Here is a 22,425-nt window from a genome sequence, read left to right on the forward strand (position 1 = left end):
CTTCATGGCAAATAGATGGGGAAACAATGGAAACAGTGGCTGACTTTATTTGGGGAGGCTCCAAAATCACTGCAGATGGTGACTGCAGCGATGAAGTTAAAAGACGCTTACTCCTGGAAGAAGAGTTATGACCAATCTAGATAGCGTATTAAAAAGCAGAGACATTATTTTGCCAACAAAAGTCCATCTCATCAAGGCTCTGGTTTTTCCAGTAGTCATGTATGGATGTGAGAGTTGGATGGTGAAGAAAGCTGAGCGCCAAAGAATTGATGCTTTTGAACAGTGGTGTTGGAGAAGACTCTTGAGAGTCCCTTGGACTGCAAAAAGATCCAACCAGTCAATCCTAAAGATCAGTCCTGAGTATACATTGGAGGGACTGATGTTGAAGCTGAAACGCCAATACTTTGGCCACTTGATGTGAAGAACTGACTCATTGGAGAAGACCCTGATGCTGGGAAAGATTGAAGGCAGGAGGAGAAGGGGATGGCAAAGGATGAGATGGTTGGATGACATCACCGACTCAATGAACATGAGTTTGAGTAAACTCAAGGAGTTGGTGATAGACAGGGAGGCCTGGCATGCTGCTGCCCATGGGATGGCAGAGTCGAACAGGACTGAGTGACTGAGCTGAACTGAACTGAATCCGTTTTATTCACTGATTCCTAAAATGTCAGAGTTCACCTTTGTCATCTACTGTTTGACCACTTCCATGTTAGATTCATGGACCTAACATTTCAGGTTCCTACGTAGTATTGTTCTTTACAGCACTGGATTTTACCTCCATCACCAGTCACATCCACAACTGGGAGTTGTTTTCACTTTGGCTCCATCTCTTCATTCTTTCTGGAGTTATTTTCCACTCTTCTCCAGTTGCATATTGGGCACCTACCAACCTGGGGGATTCATCTTTCAGTGTCATATCTTTTTGCCTTTTCATACTATTTATGGGGTTCCAAAGGCAAGAATACTGAAGTTGTTTGCCATTCCCTTCTCCAGCAGACCACATTTTGTCAGAACTCCACCATGACCCATCCATCTTAGGTGGCCCTACACGGCATGGCTCATAGTTTCATTGAGTTAGACAAGGCTGTGATCCATGCGATCAATTTGGTTAGTTCTTTGGATTGTGGTTTTCATTCTGTCTGCCCTCTGATAGATAAATATAAGAGGCTTATGTAAGGTTCCTAATGGGAGATACTGACTTGGGGGAATCTGAGTCTTGTTCTGATGGGCGGGGCCATGCTCAGTAAATTTTTAATCCAGTTGTCTGTTCATGGGTGGGGCTGTGAGGCTAGCACTATCCTAATATGAAAAACAGAAAATGACTTAACAAGAAAAAAAAATTAAAATCACATCTCTCATTTATTTGCAAATAAACTTAAACATCCTCCACAAAATATTAGCAAATAAAATGCAATCATGAATAAAGTTTGTAAACCATAACCAAGTGAGATTTATTTTAGGTTTGCAAGGCTGGTTCAACATTCAAAAGTTAGTTAATGTAATTTACCATATCTCAGTCTAAAGGAGAAAAGTAATATAATCATTGAATGACAGCCATAGACAAAAGTCAGCATGCATGATTAAAAAAAAAAAAAAAACCCTGTGGAGAAAACCAAGATAACAGATGATTAGATGGACATGGAGTACATCTCTCTTCAAGGATGCATTAGAAATACATCTATAGATACATCAGTTCTCACAGAACACTGAATGAATACTTGTAGGGGTCCTTGACTTCAAATCCATGGAAATTGGTTGGAACAGAAGAGAAGTATTAGAAGCTATTGGAGGAGGGTGAAGCAGATGATCTGTGACAGTTTGAATAGAATGAGAAACACACAGACAATCTGTACCATGACCATATGTGCCCCAGACTGGGACACGGGTCCACTGGTGTGCACAGGGCTCAGAGCTGGAGCACGGAGATTGGAGAGTAATCCTGGGATGAGGACTGCTGTTGACTGCAGGGAGATGGCCTGAGGGGAAGAAAGAAGGAAATCTGAAAGAGAGAATGCCTTTGGAGAGAAACCAGGTGGCAATGGAAGCAGGGTGCTACTGCTGAGTCATGCGCAGTGAGTGGAACCACCACTATAGCCCCTTTCTCCCCTCATGCTGGCCCTGACAGTTGTGTAATAGAGAAGGACCAGCCAGGGCTGCCCTTTGAGTGCCTGCTGTGCCAAGCAATAGAGAAGGACCAGTAAGGGAGATCCTTTGAGTGCCAGCTGCCAAAGCCTTAAAAAAATATTTAATAGAGCCATATCTTATGCACCCATGGATGCTGGCTTCCCTGAATACTCGGCACTGCTGAAGTCTCTGTGATACAAGCAGCCATGCCAACTCCATGCCCAGTCCTCAACAGGGATGTCCCAAGTCCTTCAGGGCAACCCCAAGAGCAGACTTCTGTGGGTAGTCCACACTCAGAGATTGGAATATAACCACCTTGAGCTCCAGAGGCAGAGCAACTAAAGAAGAGCAACTCAAAAACGTTTCCATGAGCTGCACAACCTGAAGATTAAATCTACACAATCAACTAGGTATACTCTATGTCTGTGGAATATATAAAAAAAAACAATGAGTGTTTCCACAAAAGGAAATGCTCTAGCTCTGGCAGATATGGACACTGGAGGCAAGCACACACGGGAGCAGGGCCAGATTAGAGTCTGAGCTGCCTCTACAGCATGTTCAGACCAACCTTCCTCAGTATTGGAGGGCCTCCTAGGAATTTAGAGGTGGGTTCACAGCTATGCAAAGGATGCTAACAGCTGAGACATTAGGAAAACATTTTTTATTATTTTTCTGTTCTGTTGTTGGCTTTGATCTTTCTTTTTTCTTTGTTATTGTGGTTGTTGTTTTTATTATTATTAGGCATTGGGGTTTTTTTAAATCATATTTTTTATTTCTTTTATATATTTCTACTTCTATGTTGACTTTATGCCATTCTCTTTCTTTCTTTTTTTTTTTGGTTCTTTTGTTGTTGTTTTAATTTACATACACAGATCTTTTTTCATGTTTCTGTTTAAACTTAGATTTTCTCCTTTTTTTTTTATTTACTATTTTTGTCTGTCTTGTTTTCCATGCTTTATTCCCCAGTTGGCACTCTACTTGGTTTTGTTTTCTGTTTTGTGCTTTAGTTAACTTTGTTTTTAATTGGTTGGTTTCATTTTTGGTTTCATTTGTTCATCAGGTTATTCTCCTGTAATTTCTTTTTTTTAAGTCTGTATTGGTTTCTCCTGGGTGTGTGTGTTCCTTTTTTGGGGGGGGTTGTTTCCAGTTATCTGATATTTCTTTTACCATCTGTCTGGGTATGATTTTCTGCTTTTGTTTTGGGAGGGTTTTATTGTTATGACAGTAAAGTCTAAGGTTAACAGCTGAACTTTCAGCAGAAACTCTGCAGGCTGGAAGGGAATGCAGAATAAATTTAAAGTAATGAAAAGGAAAAATCTACAACCAAGATTACTCTACCCAGCAAGGATCTCATTCAGAATCAATGGAGGGGATAGAAAGAGACATTTGATACAGGTAAAAAATCAAAACAAAGTCAAAGTTGTAAATCTCATATTAGACAGAATAGACTTTAAGGACTACTACAAGAGACAAGGTAGGAGACTACATAATGATCAAGAGTTCAGTCCAAGATACAACAATCATAAATATTAATGCACCAGACAGAGGTGAACCTCAATACATAAAGCTAATGCAAATAGACATAAAAGGGGAAACTAACAGTAACACAATTTTAAAACCCCCTTATACCAATGGATAGATCATCCAGACAGAAAATTAACAAGGAAATGAATGTCTTAAATGACACATTGGAACAAATGGACCTAGTTGATATTTAAAGTCCATTTCAACCAAAAGGAACAGAATACACCTTCTCCTCAAGTATGTGTAGAACATTCTTCAGGATAGATCACTTTTTGGGTCACAAATCAAGCCTTGGTAAGTTTAAGAAAATTTAAACTGCAACAACGCTGAGATTAGATAACAGTTCAGTTCAGTCGCTCAGTCGTGTCCGACTCTTTGCGACCCCATGAATCACAGCACGCCAGGCCTCCCTGTCCATCACCAACTCCCGGAGTCTACCCAAACCCACGTCCATCGAGTTGGTGATGCCATCCAACCATCTCATCCTCTGTCATCCCCTTCTCCTTCTGCCCCCAATCCTTCCCAGCATTAGGGTCATTTCCAATGAGTCAACTCTTCGCATGAGGTGGCCAAAGTATTGGAGTTTCAGCTTCAACATCAGTCCTTCCAATGAACACCCAGGACTAATCTCCTTTAGGATGGACTGGTTGGATCTTCTTGCAGTCCAAGGAACTCTCAAGAGTCTTCTCCAACACCACAGTTCAAAAGCATCAATTCTTCGGCACTCAGCTTTCTTTATACTCCAACTCTCACATCCATACATGACCACTGGAAAAACCATAGCCTTGACTAGACGGATTTTTGTTGCCAAAGCAATGTCTCTGCTTTTAAATATGCTATCTAGGGTGGTCATAACCTCCCTTCCAAGGAGTAAGAGTCTTCTAATTTCGTGGCTGCAATCACCATCAGGAGTGATTTTGGAGCCCCCCAAAAATAAAATCTGACACTGTTTCCACTGTTTCCCAATCTATTTCCCATGAAGTGATGGGACCAAATGCCATGATCTTAGTGTTCTGAACGTTGAGCTTTAAGCCAACTTTTTCACTCTTCTCTTTCACTTTCATCAAGAGGCTCTTTAGTTCTTCTTCACTTTCTGCCATAAGGGTGGTGTCATCTGCATATCTGAGGTTATTGATATTTCTCCCAGCAATCTTGATTCCAGCTTGTGCTTCTTCCAGCCCAGCGTTTCTCATGATGTACTCTGCATATAAGTTAAATAAGCAGGGTGACAATATACAGCCTTGACGGACTCCTTTTCCTATTTGGAACCAGTCTGTTGTTCCATGTCCAGTTCTAACTGCTGCTTCCTGACCTGCATACAGGTTTCTCAAGAGACAGGTCAGATGGTCTGGTATTCCCATCTCTTTCAGAATTTTCCACAGTTTATTGTGATCCACACAGTCCAAGGCTTTGGCATAGTCAATAAAGCAGAAATAGATGTTTTTCTGGAATTCTCTTGCTTTTTCGATGATCCATCAGATGTTGGCAATTTGACCTCTGGTTCCTCTGCCTTTTCTAAATCCAGCTTGAACATCTTGAAGTTCACGGTTCACGTATTGCTGAAGCCTGGCTTGGAAAATTTTGAGCATTACTTTTCTAATGTGTGAGATGAGTGCAAATGTGCTGTAGTTCGAGCATTCTTTGGCATTGCCTTTCTTTAGGATTGTAATGAAAACTGACTTTTTCCAGTCCTGTTGCCACTGCTGAGTTTTCCAGATTTGCTGCCATATTGAGTGCAGACTTTCACAGCATCATCTTTTAGGGTTTGAAATAGCTTAACTGGAATTCCATCATCTCCACTAGCTTTGTTCGTAGTGATGCTTTCTAAGGCCCACTTGACTTCACATTCCAGAATGTCTGGCTCTAGGTGAGTGATCACAGCATCATGATTATCTGGGTCGTGAAGATCTTTTTTGTACAGTTACGGGGGGGGGGGAAACCTAAAAATCACAAATGTATGGAGGCTAAACAATACTGTTCTAAAAAACCAAATAATTACTGAAAAAATCAAAAAGGAAATTAAAAAATACCAAGAAACAAATGATAATAATTACACAGCAACCCAAAGCCTATGGGATGGACTGAAAGCATTCTAAGATGGAATTTTATAGCAATACAATCTTAGCTCAAGAAATGAGAAAAACTCAAATATATAATCTAATCTTATACCTAAAGCAGCTAGAAAAAAGAAAAAAAACATCCAAGGTTAGTAAAGGGAAAGAAATCATAAAGATCAAAGCAGAAATAAATGAAAAAGAGATGAAGGAAATCAAAGCAAAGATCTATAAAAGTAAAAGTTGGTTCTTTGAGAAGATTAACAAAATTGATAAACCATTATCCATACTCATCATGGAAAAAAGGAAGAAGATGAAAACCAGTAAAATTAGAAATGAGAAAGGAAAAGTTATACCAGATAATACAGAATAACACAGGATCATAAGAGACTCTTATGAATAACTATACGCCAATTAAATGGACAACCTGGAGAAATGAACTAATTCTTAGAAAAATACAACCTTTCAAGTCAGAACCAGAAAGAAATCGAAAATATGAGGAAAACAATAACAAACACTGAAATCAAAACTGTGAATAAAAATTTTACAAAAAATAAAACCACATGGCCAGATGGCTTCATAGGCGAATTCTATTAAATGTTTAGAGAAGAAGTAACATCTCAAATTCTTTCAAGAAAATTCAGAGGAAGGAAGACTCCAAAACTCATTCTATGAGGCTACCATCACCCTGATACCAAAACTAGACAAAGATACCTCAAAAAAAAAAAAAAAAAGAAAAGAAAAGAAAATATAGGCCAATATCACTGATGAACTTAGAGGCAAAAATCCTCAATAAAATACTAGCACACAGAATCCAACAACACATTAAAAGGATTATGTATCATGATAAGTGGAATTAATCCCAGGGATTCAAAGATTCTTCAATATACACAGATTGAAAAATATGTTACACCATAATAACAAACAGAAAGATAAAATCCATATGATTATCTCAATAGATGTATAAAAATCTTTTGACAAAATTTACAATAAAAACTCTACAGAAACCGGGCATAGAAGGAACCTATCCCAGCATAATAAAGGCCTTATAAGACAAATCCATGGCAAACATTGTTCTCAATGATGAAACACTGAAAGCTTTCCTCTAAGATCAAGAACAAGACAAGGGTGTCCATTCTCACTATTATTATTTAATATAATTCTGAAAGTCCTAGCCTTGGCTATTAGAGAAGAAAAAGAAATAAAAGAAATCAAGATTGGAAAAGAAGAAGTAAAACTCTCACTGTTTGCAGATCATATGATACTATATACATGGAAAAACCTACAGATGCCACCAGAAAATTACCACAGCTAATCGATGAATTTAGTAAAGCCACAGGATACAAAATCAATACACAAAAATCCCTTGCATTCTTACACATAAACAATGAAAAACCAGAAAGAGAAATTAAAGAAATAATCCCATTCACCATCACAACAAAAAGAATAAAATACCTAGGAATAAACCTATCTAAGGAGACAAAAGACATATATGCAGAAAACTGTAAGACACTGATGAAAGAAATCAAAGACAACACCAACAGATGGAGAGATATATCATGTTCTTGCACTGGAAGAATCAGTATTGTAAAAATGACTATACTATCCAAAGTAATCTACAGATTCAACACCATCCCTATCAAATTATCAATGATCTTTATCACAGAACTAGAGCAAAGATATTTACAATTTGTATAGAAACACAAAAGACCTCAAATAGCCAAAGCAATCTTCAGAAAGAAAAACAGAGCTTTGGGAATCAGACTTCCTGACTTCAGACTATACTACAAAGCTACAATTTCAAGAAAGTATGGTACTAGCACAAAAAAGACATAGGGATCAATGGAAAAGGTAAAAAGCCAAGAGATAGACCCATGCATCTATGGGCACCTTATCTTTGACAAAGGAGGCAAGAATATACAACGGAGAAAAGGCAGCCTCTTCAATGAATGGTGCTAGTAAACCTTGACAACCACATGTAAAAAAAATGAAATTAGAACACTTCCTAACACCACACACAAAACTAAATTCAAAATGGATGAAAGACCTAAACTATGGGCCAGAAACTATAAAACTCTTAAGGGAAAACATACGCAGAACACTCTTTGGTATAAATCACAGCAAGATCCTCTTTGACCTACCTCCTGGAGCAATGGAAAACAAACAAAAATAAATAACTTAGAGCTAATTAAACTTAAAAGCTTTTTACACAACAAAGGAAACTATAAACAAGGTAAAAAGACAACTTTCAGATTGGGAGAATATAACTGCAAATGAAGCAACTGACAAAGGACTAACCTCTAAAATACACAAGCAGTTCATCCAAATATTAAAATAGCAGAAAAAAAAACAAAACAATCAAAAAAAATGGGCAGAAGATCTAAACAGACATTTCTCTAAAGACATACAGATGGCCAACAAACACATGAAAAGATACTCAACATCGCTCATTATTAGAGAAATGCAAATCAAAATAACAATGAGCTATCACCTCACACCGAACCAAATATCCATCATCAAAATATCTACAAGCAATAAATGCTGGAGAGGATGTGGAGAAAAGCAAACCCTCTGTATAGGTCTGTATAGTCAAAGCTATGGTTTTTTTAGTAGTCACATACGGATGTGAGAGTTGGACCGTAAAGAGGGCTGAGCACCAAAGAACTGATGCTTTCAATTTGTGGTGCTGGGGAAGACTCTTGAGAGTCCCTTGGACAGCAAAGACATCAAACCAGTCTATCCTAAAGGAAATCAACCCTGAATATTCATTGGAAGGACTGATGTTGAAACTGAAGCTCCAATATTTTGGCCACCTGATGTGGAGAGCAGACTCACTGAAAAAGACCCTGCTGCTGGGAAAGATTGAGGGCAAGAGGAGAAGGGGGCAGCCAAGGATGAGATGGTTGGATGGCATCACTGACTCAATGGACATGAATTTGGGCAAACTCCTGGAGATAGTGAAGGACAGGGAAGACTGGTGTGCTGCAGTCCAAGGAGTTGTAAAGAGTCAGACACAACTTAGCGATTGAACAGTAATAACAACTTGAACTGTTGGTGGGAATGTAAACTGATACAGCCACTATGGATAACAGTATGGAGATTCTGTCAAAAAAAAAAAAAAAAACTAGGAGCAAATCTACTATATGACCCAGCAATTCCACTACTGCATATACCCTGAGAAAGTTCAGTTCAGTCACTCAGTCATGTCACACCGACCACAATTCAGAAAAACATATGTACCCCATTCATTGCAGCAGTACTTACAATAACAGGATATGGAAGCAACCTAAGTGTCCATCAGCAGATAAATGGACAAGGAAGTTGTGGTACATATATACAATGGAATATTACTCAGCCATTAAAAGGGAATGGATTTGTGTCAGTTGAAGTAAGGTGGATGAACATAGAGCCTGTTATACAGAGTGAAGTAAGTCAGAAAGAGGAAAACGAATATCATATATTAACACATATATATGGAATCTAGAAAAAATTATCCTTATGAACCTATTCACAGGGCAGGAATAGAGGTACAGACATAGAGAACAGACTTGTGGTCACAGCAAGGGAATAAAAGGATGAGACAAATTAAAAGAGTAGTATTTTGCCAGATGTAAAAAAGATAGCTAGCAGGAAGTAGCTCTACAGCACAGGGAACTCAGCTCAGTGCTCTGTGATGACCTAGAGGTATTGGATGGGGGGAGGGGTAAGGAGGTTCAATAAAGAGGGGATAATATGTATATTCATAACTGATTCACGTCATTGTGTAGCAGAAACTAACACAACATTGTAAACCAATTAGCCTCCATTAGAAATTAATTTTAAAAAATTAAAATTTTAAAAACCATAAGAAAGCTAGTAATAGAACGAAACTCATTGACATGATAAATAACATTCACCGAAAAAGTACTATAGCCAACATCATAGGTAACCGCACTCTAAGATTAAGAACAAATCTCACCAATCTTATTCAACATCACACAGAAATCCTAGCTAGTGCAATAAGACTAAAGATAAGAATAATGATGAAGAGGAGGAGAAGGAAATAGTAAGAAAGAAGAAAAGGGAAAGAGGGGAAAAGGGAGGAAGAGAGGGAGAAGAGGTATATTGATTAAAAAGGAAAAGAGAAAAGCATCTTTATTCACAAATGACATTACTATCAACACAGAAATTCCCAAAGAATCTACAAAAATATTACTTAAACTAGTAAGTCAGTATAGCAAGATCACAAAATATAAAGTCAATATAAAAAACCAATTGCTTCCCTTTGAATAATCAATGAATAATGGAAGTTTGAAAAAAAATTTTAATGCCATTTAAAATAACACCTAAAAGCAAGATATTTAGATATAAATATACAAAGATTCCAAGGCAAACCATTCAATATCACAGTAATCCAAGTCTATGCCCCGACCAGGAACGCCGAAGAAGCTGAAGTTGAACGGTTCTATGAAGACCTACAAGACCTTCTAGAACTAACACCCAAAAAAGATGTCCTTTTCATTATAGGGGACTGGAATGCAAAAGTAGGAAGTCAAGAAACACCTGGTGTAACAGGCAAATTTGGCCTCGGAGTACAGAATGAAGCAGGGCAAAGGCTAATAGAGTTTTGCCAAGAGAACGCATTGATCATAGCAAACACCCTCTTCCAACAACACAAGAGAAGACTCTACACGTGGACATCACCAGATGGTCAACACCAAAATCAGATTGATTATATTCTTTGCAGCCAAAGATGGAGAAGCTCTATACGGGCAGCAAAAACAAGACCAGGAGCAGACTGTGGCTCAGATCATGAACTGCTTATTGCCAAACTCAGACTTAAATTGAAGAAAGTAGGGAAAACCACTAGTCCATTCAGGTATGACCTAGATCAAATCCCTTATGAGTATACAGTAGAAGTGACAAATAGATTTAAGGGACTAGATCTGATAGACAAAGTGCCTGATGAACTATGGACAGAGGTTCGTGACATTGTATAGGAGACAGGGATCAAGACAATCCCCATAGAAAAGAAATGCAAAAAAGCAAAATGGCTCTCTGAGGAGGCCTTACAGATAGCTGGGAAGAGAAGAGAAGCGAAAAGCAAAGGAGAAAAGGAAAGATATTCCCATCTGAATGCAGAGTTGCAAAGAATCGCAAGGAGAGATTAGAAAGCCTTCCTCAGCGATCAGTGCAAAGAAATAAAGGAAAACAACAGATTGGGAAAGACTAGAGATCTCTTCAAGAAAATTAGAGATACCAAAGGAATATTTCATGCAAAGATAGGCTCGATAAAGGACAGAAATGGTATGGACCTAACAGAAGCAGAAGATATTAAGAAGAGGTGGCAAGAATACACAGAAGAACTGTACAAAAAAGATCTTCATGACTGAGATAATCACGATGGTGTGATCACTCACCTAGAGACAGACATCCTGGAATATGAAGTCAAGTGGGCCTAAGAAAGCATCACTACAAACAAAGCTGGTGGAGGTGATGGAATTCCAGTTGAGCGGTTTCAAATCCTCAAAAATGGTACTGTGAAAGTGCAGCACTTGACATGCCAGCAAATTGGAAAACTCAGCAGTGGCCACAGGACTGGAAAAGGTCAGTTTTCGTCCCAATCTCAAAGAAAGGCAATGCCAAAGAATGCTCAAACTACCGCACAATTGCACTCATCTCACATGCTAGTAAAATAATGCTCGAAAAAGCAAGAGAGTTCCAGAAAAACATCTATTTCTGCTTTATTGACTCTGCCAAAGCCTTTGACTGTGTGGATCACAATAAACTGTGGAAAATTCTGAAAGAGATGGGAATACCAGACCATCTGACCTGTCTCTTGAGAAACCTGTATGCAGATCAAGAAGCAACAGTTAGAACTGGACATAGAACAACAGATTGGTTCCAAATAGGAAAAGGAGTACGTCAAGGCTGTATATTGTGTCCCTGCTTATTTAATTTATATGCAGAGTACATTATGAGAAATGCTGGGCTGGAAGAAACACAAGCTGAAATCAAGATTGCCGGGAGAAATATCAATAACCTCAGATATGCAGATGACACCACCCTTATGGCAGAAAGTGAAGAAGAACTAAAGAGCCTCTTGATGAAAGTGAAAGAGGAGAGTGAAAAAGTTGGCTTAAAGCTCAACGTTCAGAAAACTAAGATCATGGCATCTGGTCCCACTTCATGGGAAATAGATGGGGAAACAGTGGAAACAGTGTCAAACTTTATTTTTGGGGGCTCCAAAATCACTGCTGATGGTGATTGCAGCCATGAAATTAAAAGACCCTTACCCCTTGGAAGAAAGGTTATGGCCAACCTAGATAGCATATTTAAAAGCAGAAACATTGCTTTGCTAACAAAAGTTCATCTAGTCAAGGCTATGGTTTTTCCAGTGGTCATGTATAGATGTGAGAGTTGGATGGTGAAGAAAGCTGAGCACCGCAGAATTGATGCTTTTGAACTGTGGTGTTGGAGAAGACTTTTGAGAGTCCCTTGGACTGCAAGGATATCCAATCAATCCATCCTAAAGGAGATCAATCCTGGGTGTTCATTGGAAGGACTGATGTTGAAGCTGAAACTCCAATACTTTGGCCACCTCATGTGAAGAGTTGACTCATTGGAAAAGACCCTAATGCTGGGTAGGACTGGGGGCAAGAGGAGAAGGGGACGACCGAGGATGAGATGGTTGGATGGCATCACCGACTCGATGGACATGAAGTTGGGTAGACTCCAGGAGTTGGTGATGGACAGAGAGGCCTGGCGTGCTGCAATTCATGGGGTTGCAAAGAGTCAGACACGACTGAGCGACTGAACTGAACTGAACTGATGCAAAGATTCAGGCTTCCCTGGGAGCTCAGGTGGTAAAGAATCCACCTGCAATGAGAAGACCCCAGTTTGATTCCTAGGTTGGGAAGATTCCCTGGAAAGGGATAAACTACCCACTCCAGTATTCTAGGGCTTCCCTGGTGGCTCCAACAGTAAAGAATCCACCTGCAATTCAGGAGACCTGGGTTTGATCCCTGGTCCTGTGTTGGGAAGATCCCCTGGAGGAGAGCATGGCAACCCACTCCAGTAGTCTTGCCTGGAAAATCCCCATGGACAGAAGAGCCTGACAGGCTACAGTCCATAGGGTCTCAAAAAGTCAGACACTACTGCACTACAAAACATAGCACATGCACAGACTCTATATGGGGAAAACTATAAACACTGATGAAAGAAGTATAAAATATGTAAATAAATGGTTATTTCATGTTCATTGATTTTAAGATTCAATGCTGACATCAAGTCTTCCGAATTTCATATATAGATTCCATATAATCCCATTAGCTATTTGTAGATATCCACAAACTAATTCTAAAACTTATATAGAAGTCCAAAAGACCTGAAATATACATCACAATATGGAGAAGATTAAATTGGAGAATTTTATATTACCTGATTTCAAGATATACAATAAAGGTAAGGTAATCAAGACAATGTATTATTGGTGAAAGAAATACATAGATCAATGGAATAGAATTAGAAGCCCAAAAAAGACCCACAAAAATGTAGTCAACTGATCATTTACAAAGGCACAAAGGTCATTGAGAGAAGACAATCTTTTCAAAACTACTACTCAAAAATTTAGATGTCCATATGCAAAAAAAAAAAAAAAAAAAAGAACCTTGACAAAGACCTTACACTTCCACAAAGAATAACTAAAAATGGATCATAGAAATAAATATAAATGAAAACTTATAAAACTTCTAGAGTAAAACACAATAGAGAATCAACATGACACTGGGTTTAGAGATAAGTTTTTGATATAACATCCTACATGATCCACAAAAGAAAGAAAATGATAAGCTGGGCTTCATTAAAATTAAAAGCTATACAAAAATTTTAAATTTCTGTTTTATGAATACACTTAAGAGAAGAAAAATACAAGTCACAGACTGGGAAAAATTTTTGCAAAGCACATATAATGAAGGACTTGTATTTATAATGTTCAATGAACTGTTAAAGCTTAACAATAGGAAAGCAAATACCCAATTAATAAATAGACAAAATACCTAAGCAGACATCTCATAAAGAAGGTGTACAGACAACAAACAAGTATGTAAAAAGGTGTTCAAAGTCATTTATCCTAAGCAAAATCCACTTCAAAACAACAATGAGGTATCATTACATGCCTACTAGGATGGCCAAAGTCAAACACTATTAATACCAATTGCTTCTGAAGATGTAGAGCAATAGCAACTCTCATTTCATTGCTTCTGAAAATGCAAAATGGCCCTGTTACTTTAGAAGACAGTTTGTCACTTTCTTACAAACTGTACATAATCTTTCATATGGTCCAGCAATCTCACTTCTAGATATTTACCCAAATGATTTGAAAACTTATGTCCACACAAAAACCTACATGGGATATTACAAGAGCTTTTCATAATCTCCAAAAACTTGAAGAAACCAAAATATCATTCAATAAAATGAGTGGGTAAAAAAGAGTGAGTACATTCATATACTGCAAAATTATTGAGCACTAAAAGAGCATAAACTGTCAAGTCACATAAAGCCATGAGTGAATCTTAAATGAATATTGCAAAATAAAAACAGCCAAGCTGAAAATGGCACATTCTGTATGGTTCAATTTATATAACATTATGGAAAAGGTAAAACTGTATATACAAAATTATAAACAGAGAAGTGTTTGCTAGGAGTTCAGCAGGGGTAGAGCAGAGTGTTGAATAGGTAAAGTACAACCGATTTTGGGGGTGGTAAAGCTAGTCTGCTTGATGTGATGGTAGATACATGACACTATGCATTCATCGAAATCCATGGAATTTTTCAATATAAACAGTAAACTTTAATGACTGCAAAATTTTTAAAAATTGTTTAGGTCAGTGGACACAAATTAATGCATTATGTTATGAAAGAATCCAATTGTAGTACAAATGTATGAGACCACCTCATGAAAGTGGTTTCCTCCTCATGAAGGTAAAAAAGGTGTTGATCTAAGTAACTCTGGAAATGAGAATGGTCTGTGAGATCAAAGGCAGAAAGAACTGTACAAAAGCACTGTACTCTAGATGATGAAGCTGTTTTCTTAAAAACTAAGTATCAATAAATGGATAGTGTATGGTGGAAACCAGGTTTCTCACTTCTGGAGCTGGAAAGTATGGCGTAGCAAGGGGAGAGAGCTAGAATGATTCATATAATAAAGTATTAAAGATAGAGACATTAATATGATCTCATATCTATCTTAACATACAGATATATATATCAAAAATATATAGATGTGTATATATACAAAAGTGTGGTGTATATAAGCATGCTCCACACTATTTTTGTGACTTATCTGTAAATCTAAAACTATTATTAAGGTAAATAATTTAGTGAGAGAAAAAAGGACTAAAGTCCCCACCCCCAGAGCATTTCCTCTCAATTATTTTCCAGTATTAAACAAAGTTTTATAGTATTAACACAGCAGCAGGACAGAACTGCTAATGCATATAAGTTCAGGAATGTTTATCTAGGAAATGAGATTTCCTGGAGCCAAGAACCTGGTGTCCAGACTCGCTCCATATCCCAACCCTGCTCTTGCCCACCATAAAAGGCTTACTTTTCCTTTGGCTTAAAGCTGAGTCTGCTGTTACAGTGCTCCTAACACAAAAATCTCAAGCTGCTGGAAAAGATCACAGAAGACAGCGTGAGGCATAAAGTTTCTTGGCTTGAGTGACTGTGATCCCATAGAATGGTTTGAAATCTTTGAGAAGCTGCCTCACTTCTTTGAGGGTGATTTGCTCATCTGAGAACCAATGAAAAAGAGACTTAAATTGCTGGGTAGTTGTGATGATGAAATGAAAGAACAAGCATAAAAGTAACCAGCACAACATAGATACTGAACACTGTCATTATTATCCAAAAACTCATCATAACTAATGCTGAGGGGCCAGGAAACACACTGAGGGGGCCACACGGTGTTGTTGTAAGATGGAGGCTATCATGTACAGTCTTTGTGCTCCATGACCAAGGTCATAGTGAAGAAGGATCCTGCTTCTGTGCTGTCCTCTGTCCTCTGGGATCTAGTGGGTGGGGACTGGCTATGGAACCAAGTAAGAGAGGAGAAGTCACCTTGTAAAACAGGGGTTTAGGGCCAGTATCAACCTATCCTAGTTTCCACCTGTAGTACTCAGAGTCCTCAAAAGACAGAGAGAGATTTTAAAGAGTTGACGTATGGGATTGTGGAGGCTGGCAAGTGCAAAATCTGCTCCGGTAGGCAGGCAAGCTGGAGACCAGGTGAATAGTTGATGTTGCAGTTTAATTCTAAAGGCAATGAGCCACAATATCACTCATTATTAGAGAAATGCAAATCAAAACCACAATGAGGTACCATTTCACACCAGTCAGAATGGCTGCTATCCAAAAGTCTACAAGCAATAAATGCTGGAGAGGGTGTGGAGAAAAGGGAACCCTCTTACACTGTTGGTGGGAATGCAAACTAGTACAGCCACTATGGAGAACAGTGTGGAGATTCCTTAAAAAACTGGGAATAGAACTGCCATATGACCCAGAAATCCCACTGCTGGCCATACACACCGAGGAAACCAGAATTGAAAGAGACGCGTGTACCCCAATGTTCATCGCAGCACTGTTTACAATAGCCAGGATATGGAAGCAACCTAGATGTCCATCAGCATACGAATGGACAAGGAAGCTGTGGTACATATACACAATGGAATATTACTCAGCCATTAAAAAAATACATTTGATTCGGTTCTATTGAGATGGATGAAACTGGAGCCCATTATACAGAGTGAAGTAAGCCAGAAAGAAAAACACCAATACAGTATACTAATGCATATATATGGAATTTGAAAGATGGTAACAATAACCCTATATGCGAGACAGAATAAGAGACACAGATGCATAGAACAGTCTTATGGACTCTGAGGGAGAAGGTGAGGGTGGGACGTTCTGGGACAATAGCATTGAAACATGTATATTATCATATGCGAACCAGAACACCATTCCATGTTCGATGCATGAGACAAATGCTCAGGGCTGGGGCAATGGGATGACCCAGAGGGATGGGATGGGGAGGGAGGTGGGAAGGGCGTTCAGGATGGGGAACACATGTAAACCCAAGGCTGATTCATGTCAATGTATGGCAAAAACTACCACAATATTGTAAAGTAGTTAGCCCCCAACTAAAATAAATAAATTTATTTAAAAAATTATAAATAAATAAATAAATAAAGGCAGTGAGCCAAAAGAACTTTTTCTTACTCAAGGAAGGTCTCACTATTTGCCTTTAAGGCCTTCAACTGATTCGACAAGGCCCACCACATTACAAAGAGTCAGTCATTTTGCTCAAAGTCCACCAATTGAAATGTTAATATCATCTAAAAAACACCCTCACAGCAACATCTAGACACATTAGACCAGATGTTTGGCTGTCATGGAACATCCAAGCAGACATAAAGTTAACTATGACACAGTTGCCAGGTTAGCTCCCCACTGAGTATCCAGAAGGAAAAAGGATGAGCCAGAAGACCGGCAGCCATGTCCTCCTCTGGGGGGCTTAGTTTATTGTCTCAGAATGCATAAAAGTAAGTTTAAAATAAGAGCTACAAAATAAGTTTGAATTATTATTAGAGATGTCACCTTTGAGCTCCAAAGAAAGTCACTAGAGATGGAAGGGAGAGGATCCCAGGCCCCTGGGAATCATGTCACAGCCTGTGTAGAGCCTGGGTCTGCAGATGCCTGCCCAGGGCAAGGATCCCGCCTGCTGTAGTGGACAGATCTGAGCAGAAGTAAGCATCTTTGGGATTTCTCCTCTCAGACTTCAGGGTGTATCTGTCTTAATAATACAAAGATGTTCTAGGCAGGCAGTAAAAAAATGCCAGATGACTGGAAGGAGAAACATGCAGAAGAATGAACTAAAAAAGGAGCCTTGGTAATCCCAGTAAAATAGGGACTGAAGCTGAAATCCACTCTCCACGCTTCTACACCCATCATTTGCTTCAAACACATAGAAATGATAAACAAAAATTGGCACACTTGGACAAGCTTAAGCATGGCTCACAAATGGGTATGAAGCACAGCATCAATGCTGAACCTGCATCAAAGTGACCTGCACACAGGAATGTAAGGCCATCTCTTAGAGTGGAGTTCTGACACCCTTGCATGGTAGGAAGCATCACATCTGGCATAGAGCAGGGCCTGAGTTTCCAGGATGCATCTGGCCACAAGGAAAGGGAAACAGGAGCTGCGGGGCCCCAGGGCACATGCACATTCATGAGGTAATTGATGCCTTACCCTATGACCTGTGATGCCCCTCTCTGGGTTGGTGGGGGCGTAGGATTTATTCTAAGAATCAGAGACCACATTCTTATAATCTTCAACCTTCTAAAGAGAGTAAAAGAAGTTCAAGGCAGAAAGAGAGACATGGGAGTGGGATAAGGGTGTGGGGCAAAGGCCTGGAAGAGTCAGAAATATGCAAGGTAGGAATACGCAAACAATCTACTCTCTCAGGAGGCAGCCTGGGCAGAACATAGATCCCAAGGTGTGTGATGGGGATGCTACCAACACCCACGTTGGAGCCTGAATTTCTCCTGTAAATAAAAAAGGCTTTTTTATTGCTCATCATTTATTTTTAACATCCTCAGAGTCTAGAATGTTGCTGCCTGGAATATAGTAGGCATTCAGTATTTGTGAAATAGAAGGAAAGAAGGAAATAAGGAAGGCATGAACGAACAAACAAATGAACTAATGAATGAGGAGAGAGAGAAAGAAAAAGAAAAAAGAAAGGAAGAAAAGAAAGAGGGAGAAAGAGAAGGAGGGAGGGGCTGATTTGAGTCCCCTCCTGGAAGCTTCCAGGATTCCATCAGCTATTCCCACTTTACTCACCTCCTAAAGGTTGCTACTGAGCATCTGCCACATCTGACTGTGAGGAAACCTACAGGCACAGTGGTTACAGGCTCCAGCCCTGGTGTACTGGCTCCCCACACCCAGTTGAATGGACAAGTCACTCAATCTCCCTGAACCTTAGTTTATTCACCTAGAACATGAGAAAATGACAGAGTTGCCAGAAAGTAAAATAGGATAATATGTGGCTTTAAAAAGGCTTAAAAGTTAAAGATTATGAATCCCCTTCTGCCCTCCTCCATGAAATCACGAGCATCTTATGATGAGTGCCCAAGTTCTACCCAGATCTGAGAATCTAAGACCTGGCACAGAAGAGAACATAGATGTAGCAGGTGTTTGATGAATGAATATCTGAAGGTGCAGCTGACTAGAGGAGGGTCTCTACAGCTGATTAACTGACTCCTGCACACATGAGGAAACCCAGAGACCACCCACCCCCTCCCATAGGAGGCTCCAGAGATACAGTTTTACGTAGAGACAGTCAATAAGTCAGCTCTATCCAAGAATCCCAGACAGAACTAAGGAAGCCAGGTTATTAGATACAGACTCTTTCCTCCTTGCAGAGAGGTTGCTGCCCTGCATGTGGGCCACTGAGGCCTGTCATGTGCCTGGAGATGCTTGGTGTGGATCTGGAGCACATCAGGCTTAGCAACCTTAAACAGAATCTCTCAGAGACTTAACTAGCTGTGGGTGGCTAGTGTGGACAGAGAACACTCCCTCCATCGCAGTCTTATTGATAAAAACTTATTGATAAACACACTCAAGGACACAGTTCAGGAGGTGGCAATCCCTGGAAGACTTGTTTACCCTAGGACCAAACAAAAGACCTAAAACAATGGAAGGATGAGTTGGGACTGATAGTAGGCTTACTCTGGAACTGAAACAGGAGGGAAGCAAACAGGGAACAATCTTAAAAGAGTAACACAGCCATGAGGATATGATATAAACTAGTTAGAACCTACTGGGTCCAAGATGGCAGAACTTTCAACTTCCAGTTGAACTTGAGTCTCCAAACTGTGGAAATTTCTTAAAGAGATGGGAATACCAGATCACCCGACCTGTTTCCTGAGAAATCTGTATGTAGGTCAAGAAGCAACAGTTAGAACTGGACATGGAACAACAGACTGGTTCCAAATTGGGAAAGGACTACGTCATGGCTGTACATCGTCACCCTGTTTATTTAACTTATATGCAGAGTACATCATGAGAAATGCCAGGCTGGAGGAAGCACAAGATGGAATCAAGATTTCCGGGAGAAATATCAATAACCTCAGATATGCAGATGACACCACCCTTATGGCAGAAAGCGAAGAGGAACTAAAGGGCCTTTTGATGAAAGTGAAAGAGGAGAGTGAAAAAGTTGGCTTAAAGCTCAACATTCGGAAAACTAAGATCATGGCATCCAGTCCCATCACTTCATGGAAAATAGATGGGGAAGCAATAGAAACAGTGACAGATTTTACTTTTCTGGGCTCAAAAATCACTGCAGATGGTGACTGCAGCCATGAAATTAAAAGATGCTTGCTTCTTGGAAGAAAAGCTATGTTCAACCTAGATAGCATATTAAAAAGCAGAGACATTACTTTGCTAACAAAGGTCCATCTAATCAAAGCTGTGGTTTTTCGAGTAGTCATGTATGGATGTGAGAGTTGGACTATAAAGAAAGCTGAGTGCCAAAGAATTGATGTTTTTGAACTGTGGTGTTGGAGAAGACTCTTGAGAGTCCCTTGGACTGCAAGGAGTTCCAACCAGTCCATCCTAAAGGAAATCAGTCCTGAATATTCATTGTAAGGACTGATGCTAAAGCTAAAGCCCCAATAATTTGGCCACCTGATTGAAAGTACTAACTCATTGGAAAAGACCCTGATGCTGGGAAAGATTGAAGGCAGAAGGAGAAGGGGATGACAGAGGATGAGATGGTTGGATGGCATCACGTACTCTATGGACATGAGTTTGAGTAAGCTCCGGGAGTTGGTGATTGACAGGGAAGCCTGCTGTGCTGCATTCCATGGGGCCACAAAGAGCTGGACACAACTGAGTGACTGAACTGAATTGAACTGATACGTTCATTGTAATACATCAGCTAAATGATACACCCACAGGCACCAAGACAGTTCTGAGGCCAACCATAAAAAGCCAAAACATAGGGGTGGCCCAGTTCCTGAAAATTTCCACCTCTTCCACAAAATATTTGGAATAACATTCCCACTCATTAGCCCATACACTTATCCAGTGCATAAAAACTAACAATATCACACTTCCGCACTCTGTCTGAAGAGTGTGTTTCCCCCAAGGCCTCTGTCACCTTTTTGGATAGACTATATTCTGTCTATGGAATGTGTATCTTTCTAAATAAATCTACTTCTTAACTATAACTTTTTGTCTCTCACTGAATCTTTTTGTGCTGAGCCATAAAGAATCCTCTGAGCTTCAGTAACTCCTAAGACCAGGTGTGTGATATCAATTAAAAGACTGGATTCAAGTTCCAAACTGGGTTGTGTAGTTTCTGCATGAGTCCTATATTTGGTTCATATGCATTTATTCTCCTCATTAAGCACTGTGAGAGCCATTAGCCCATCTGACCAAGGGGTCTGCCACTGTCTGTCATAGTCAGGATTTGCCCCTTGTATGATCTGATTCACATGGATCCCAGTTGTACTCAGTCATGTCTGACTCTCTGCGACCCCATGGACTGTAGCCTGCCAAGCTCTTCTGTCCATGGAGTTCTCCAGGCAAGAATACTTGAGTGGGTAGCCATTCCCTTCTCCAGGGCATCTTCCAAACCCAGGGATCGAACCCAGGTCTTCTGCATTGCAGGCAGATTCTTTACCAGCTGAGCCACCAGGGAAGCCCCAGGTCAAGTTTAAGGAGTCCACAAAAGAGCCCAGCAGTGAAGACACTAGCTTTTCACAGTGTCCAGATGAAGACACAACAGAGGGATGACAGAGTCCCTTGATGTCTGATATCCCCAGAAAGCCCCCTGCCCTGTCCTGGCCAGACTCTACTCCAGTCACTGAATTCAAGAGACCCTGGGGCCATAGCAGCAGCTTTGGGACAAGAAATATCAGGGCCACAAGACTGTCAATCCCACCTAGTCCCCTTGAAGGAGCAGAGATGCCTGGGGGCCTGATAGAGATGGTTGTGGTGGGGAAGGGATGCACAGGGAGGCTTCTGCTCATGCAGAATAGCATGAGGCAGCTATATTCAGTTCAAGGAAGCTGAGTACACGTCTGTGGGCAGTGGTTATGACATTCTATTGCCATTTAATACTAATTCTAACCACTACCACTTGCTTTATTTTCTTTTCTTTTTCCTCCCTTGTACTTAGACATTTTTTCTTTCTACAGTCACTAAACTTTTCTAATTATAGAAAATGGGAAACAAACCACATCCCACAGTTGGAGATGCATTTTGTTCATAATTAATTAGAACTAATTGATTAGATACATTTCCTAATGTGCGGTTTTATGGTCAGGTTGATATATAACCCCAATCCACCCTAGCACAACTCCCTGGGTCCAGAGGAGATACTGCTCATAGCGAACCATGAACAAGGGTGTCGGGCAGCCTTGCCACAGCAGCCAGGACTGCAGCGGTGACCCTTGCCTCGCCCAGTCTGACCCCTTCCTGCCTGCCCCACTCTGGCAAAAGGACCCAAGGCTGCAGCTCCCACTTCTATTCCTTCATTCAGTGAACCCTATCTGCCTCTGGCATTGGCATTCTGAAGCAGACATCATGGCCTCCACAGGGTCAGGGTCTGATTAAGGAGATGACAAAGTCAGCAAATAAACACAAAGATGTGCTGAAACAGGGGGGACTCCAACCA

General features: G+C 40.0%; 1 long non-coding RNA gene across 1 annotated transcript in view; it reads right to left on the minus strand.

The window, feature by feature from the left end:
• Positions 1-1,647: 1,647 nt before the first annotated feature.
• Positions 1,648-22,425, minus strand: part of LOC145540904 (uncharacterized) — a 68,755-nt gene continuing 47,977 nt past the window's right edge. The window contains exon 6 of the long non-coding RNA XR_014078625.1: positions 1,648-1,979. This is a non-coding gene — a long non-coding RNA (uncharacterized LOC145540904). The remainder of the gene's footprint in view (positions 1,980-22,425) is intronic.

This window comes from Giraffa tippelskirchi, chromosome 3 (assembly GCF_054371585.1).
Source record: "Giraffa tippelskirchi isolate mGirTip1 chromosome 3, T2T-mGirTip1v1.2.pri, whole genome shotgun sequence".
Classification (NCBI taxonomy): domain Eukaryota; kingdom Metazoa; phylum Chordata; class Mammalia; order Artiodactyla; family Giraffidae; genus Giraffa; species Giraffa tippelskirchi.